Source organism: Capsicum annuum, chromosome 5 (genome assembly GCF_002878395.1).
Source record: "Capsicum annuum cultivar UCD-10X-F1 chromosome 5, UCD10Xv1.1, whole genome shotgun sequence".
Taxonomy (NCBI): domain Eukaryota; kingdom Viridiplantae; phylum Streptophyta; class Magnoliopsida; order Solanales; family Solanaceae; genus Capsicum; species Capsicum annuum.
The window spans coordinates 202,654,370-202,659,869 of record NC_061115.1 but is presented as its reverse complement, the minus strand read 5'-3'; the positions used below and the strand labels follow the sequence as shown (position 1 = coordinate 202,659,869).

The 5,500-nt window shown below is 28.4% G+C and overlaps 1 pseudogene; it reads right to left on the bottom strand.

The window, feature by feature from the left end:
- Positions 1 to 1,740: 1,740 nt before the first annotated feature.
- On the bottom strand, positions 1,741 to 4,311 carry LOC107871104 (annotated as a pseudogene).
- Between the last annotated feature and the right edge of the window lie 1,189 nt (positions 4,312 to 5,500).

Sequence of the window (5,500 nt, the reverse complement as noted above, 5' to 3'; positions counted from 1 at the left end):
AACTATTTTGGAACGAAGAAAATAGTAGATAATCAAAACATTTTTTAAAGAAATGATGTGTTTGTTGGAGCAATTGTTGGAGCAAATTTAATTCAGTGTCTAAATGAAATATTCTTATAAATTTTAAAAATTACTTTCTCGGTTTCATATTAGTTGAATCATTTTCACGTTTTATAATTTTTAAGAAATCATAAATAAAATGATAATTTTATTAATATACCCTTTAAAATATTTTTTTAGAACTTTACAAACTTATTTTTACACTTTAAAAGAGTATTAATTGTAGAAGTAAAAAAGAAATTATATTAATTTTACTTAATTTGTTAGCAACAATCAGGTGGCAGTTATACATGCTTTGTTACTAGTGGTGAGAGAAAAAAATTTATTAGCAACAATCATGTGGCAGTTAAATATTTATGTGCGTGCAAATTTTAAAAAGGCGTTTTGTACTTTTTGGAGACGCACATAAGGCAGTGAACAAAGAGTATTTGACTTATACAAATTCAAAGTGAAAAAGTAATTAAACTCAATAAAAAGTAACTTTGTAAAATGATCAAAAACTCATATCCTCGCTTATATATATTAGTATATGTAATTTGCAATATCGCCATTTTTTCAGTTACACCACACAAAATCTAGACTTACTGATGATAATTTTGTAGCATCTTTTCTTCTAATAGCACAAGCAACAATGGACAAATTTTGTTTTTCCAAAAGCATTGTACTCTTTTTTTTTGGTCAATAAAAGCAAGGTACTCATGACAGTATATATTGGGCCTTATTATTCATTAGTAGTAATTAATGTCCTCTGTATTCGGAACAATAAGTGATCGTTTAGTAGATTGTATAAAAATAATGATGAATAAGATGTATCAGTAATACTTGCATTATTAACAAAAGTATTAGTAATGCTGACATTAATTATGCAGACATTATTTCTTATACAATGTTTGATTTGATATATTAAAAATAATATATATTTACATAATTTTTATAAAAAAATATTTGTTTACCGAAATATCCTTTTTATACATTGCTTTCTTTTCAAGCTTAGAGGGAAGTAGCAACAATACATTTGTAAATATATATGAATACCGACAATTCTACACTACTTTATATGTATATATGACCATCGACACGTTTGAAATACGCTACAGTAGATTTCAATTCTACAGTAAAATTGATAATTTTATAAGATAGAATTCAAGAAAAGCCAAAAATGAAGAGGAATGTTTTGCCGACAATAATTCCTCTGATTGTTTGGCATGCAAAAACAAAATGGAAGCAACCACCACTTGATGTATCCAAATACCCAATTTTCATTTGTTCATTTTCATTGAAGAAAGAATTTTGAGAAAGGTACCCAAAAAAGGAAAAAATTCAATTTTTACTTCTTCTCTAAATTCATTGTTCTTTGAAAATCCTATTTTCACGTATTCTCTGTATCAAAAGGCCTGAAAATGAAATTGTTGAAATTTAAACGGAATAAAGAGAAAGAAATCAAAAAACAAGAAGATGTTTAATTAAGAAGGAAGAAGATGTGGAGAAATGGTAGGAAAAGAAATTAGTTATTTTGAAGGGTAAATTTGTCATTTAATAATTTGGTGCATATATTGAAATACTTTGTATTACTAATACATAGAAAAAACTGGTATTAGTAATACATATCCCAATACCTAATATAGTGTAGAACTAATGTAAAATATTAGTTATACATAGACAAAAAAAATATACCAAATAGAACATTAATAATAATGCATGTATTATTTTTGTGAACACACTCAACCAAACGATTCCTAAAAGTATACACATCAGAACAACATTGAACTCTCACCAATTTATCTTTTCGGCCCTGATCAAACTCACACGCCAATAATAAAATGTGGGCTTAGGCCTAAAAAAACCCAATAAATGGTGGATGGAGGAATGTTGCTGGGATCTTCATCGAAAACTGGCAGATTCTCATCGAATTTTTTCTTTTTACATAAATTCTTGATGAAAGTGAGCTCATAAGGTGAATGATCAGTTGCAATCCATTGCTCAACTTCAAAATTTTGTTGGTTACATTCTTTATGGATTCCAGTAACAGTGATCTCCACGTAGTTAGGGTACCATCCATGATTCCATCTGAAGTTAAGTTCATCTTGCACACAGGCCCAGTCAAACATGAGCCTCGTCCACTGAAAATGTCCAAGTTTCCTCTCTCGGCCCATAAGTCAACCCCAAGCCTCGAGGTTGTTGATTCTAATACCATATTCGTCGGCATCGTAGAGAGTTAAAGCTGATGATTGAATCGGTTCCAGCCTTTATTTTCTTACTGGTTCGAATGTAAACTGTGTACACAAAATCGTCTTCCTGCATTTCAGAATAATAAAAATTTTAAATTTCTCTGAAAAAAATAAAGAACAATAATTTATTTGGTAAAACTACTAAAATCGGCTTATTCTAAGAAATGTACTTTTCAGAAGTGATCTTTTTTTAGAAAAAATTGATGAGAAATCATTTGGTCATTAGCCAAACTTTTTAAAAGTGTATTTTTAAAAAGATATTATCCAATAAAATATTTTTGAGAAAAAAAAATACCCCTTTAACATCTAAAAAAATAATTTCATCTTGAAAACATAAACTTTCTTTATCTCAATTTGTTTAGCCTATCTTTAAATAAGCAATGGATATTGTACTCCTAAAAACTTAGACCAATCAAACTATAAGAAATTGATATTGGATAATTGGGATATTCCGTTAGTCCACATCAGCATTCACGTGGAAAATCACCTCATTTAATACCACGTGTAACAGCTGGCTAGATGCAACTAAGTTCTTGACTGGAGCATCCACCGTTGGCAGCATTGCAATTTCGATTATCTTAAAGCATGCCAGTGTAATTGGTTGGGGAGCCATGGCATTGCAGCTCTCATCCTTTTTTGTTTTTCTACTATTCATCTTGACTTATCCTGGGATGGGTGAAGACGATAGATATAGTATATGTTTTGATATTGGCATTTTCCTTCCTGCTTTGTTCGTGTTCAACATAATATCTAGCCTCAACTTTGCATACTCGTCACATAATCATCGTCTCTTTTTCTGTTTTGTACATAAAAATATTGTTATCTGTAAATTCTATGCTTGTTGCATGATGAATTCATTTTTATTGTTTGATATTTCACTTGTGTAATTGGAAATTGAAGTGGAAGAATGAAAGAAATGTTCCATTTGGGGGAAGAATTTCATGACAATTTTTATTGATGGCTTGAAGAGATATTAATTGAGGTGATTTTTTATGTGGATGCTAATGTGGACCGGTCAAGTGATCTTTTTTTATTCATGTGGGCGGCTTAGTGGCATTCATTACAAGTAGGAGTATTTTTGAGTCAAAAATTAAATGGGGGCGGGGCGGAGGAGGAGGTATGCGTGTTTATTTTTGAGTCAAAAAACAAACAAAGAATATTATTGCTCCATTTCGAATAGTTTAGGAATAGTTTTAGCCTTTCTCTCGTAAATATATTACATATATTAAAATTGTTATAAATTATTTCATTAATTAAAATAGAAAAGAGTATAAGTTTAACTTTTTAAAAATATGAATATATATCATTCTTGTTTTAATAGATTAAAATGAAAATTGCATAACATTTGAGACCGACAAAAGTAGGAATTGAATACTCCATCCATTTCAACTGACAGTGTATATAATTTTCCAATTTGATTGGATTTACAACAATAATATACCGAGACGGTTAAAATACTATTTTTTAAAAATATTACTTTTTAAATTTAGTAAAATTTTAATTTCAGTATTCTCATTCTAAAGGGTACTCTTAATATGCAATATATACTTCGTATTTTAACATTTAGTTAAGGTCATAACATTCAAAAAAAATACTTCAAATTCGTAAATTAGGTGTTGGATCAATCTAAAACATATAAAATGAAAATTGACTGAGTATAACAATGCAATAACAGTGTAATAGGAAGAGTAGAAAAAGATGAATATTATTACGGGAATATAATTGAGAAGGGCAACTTACAGATCCAGAAATGGAGGAAATGAAAATAGAGGAAAAAAGTATAAAAAGATAGAACCAGACTTGAGCTGCTACTCCCATGGTTTCTTGAACTTTTTCTTTACTTCTTCCTTCCTTTCTGTTCACCTATCACTAGAATATATGGAAGTAGTTTAATTTATAGTAACAGTGTACAAGTTTGATATATACATGAATAGATCACATCAAGCTTTAAATAATGGGACCTTATTGAATTAAATTAAAGTTAGACAAATATTTTGTACAATTTTATTTTCATTCTTTTTTTTTTTTTTTTGGAATAAGTGAGAGCCACACACATATTAGCCATGGTAGGTAGAACTTAAAAGTTTTCAAGAGTGTTCACACTATCGGAGTAACTCGAAATGATCACTTGTTAATAACTCATTTTTTTTATTAAAAGGAGACTAACATTAACCATAATTAAACAGTTAATACAGAAGGTTGGGGTAGGGGAGGAAGGTGCCCGATATGATGTTGGGCTGAAGTTTGCCCATGAGAGTTATTATTACATACTACAATTTTCCAAGTGAAAATAGTTCCTACATTGGAGGAACTAACAAAACCTGTGGTTGATCAAAGCAGTCATTGCTTCCCCTCTACATTGCCATACACTATTCTGGTTCCTCCAAACGTGCTTGTCAAGTGGAGCATTCATTTGGTGCATTAGTGATCTTCATTCAAAAATCTAGTTAATTATAAGGGTAAAGTAAGTTTAAAATGGTTAATAATCTCTTAATTTTATAATTGAACAAGTAAAATATATATTTTTAATATTCTGAATAAATAAAAGTAGACTGAGAAAGTAATTAATAATTAAGTTATATAAAAGTAATATGAGTGGGATGCATAGAGCGTTCCCCTTGACATAGTAGCACTTTGCATCATAAAGTTTTAACGATTAAAGACCTCTCCTCTTTTATGTAGGAAAGGTAGTGTACTTCCTTTTTCTTAATTTTTAGGTCTTAGATTCTCGTCTACATATTCATCTATCTATAATCTATATTTATAATGAATAATCTATAATCTATATCTATATCTATAATCTATTAAAAGTGTAAAAGACCTTAAAAATGTCGTTTGAACTATTTGCACTTCACTAAAAGTCTTTATTTTAGAAAAAATTATTTTTTACTATTTTTTCCTAATATTTAATTAGAGTTAAAACTAAATAAATATATTTATAATAAAACTTTTTCTTATTAGTAATCATCAAAATTAATAACAACCTTTTTTCCTCATATTATTATTTAATTATATTTATATTATTAATCATATTCTTAAAAATTAAGGAGTCTTAAAAAAATAAAAAAAATAATATTGGTTCATTTTGTTTTTTCGTGTGTACATGAAAAAGAAATCCTAAAATAGTAAGAAAAATGAGAAAAAATATGATAGATTTTTAGAAAAAAATAAAAAATAAATCAACTTCGTACAAAATTCCTTGTATAACTAAA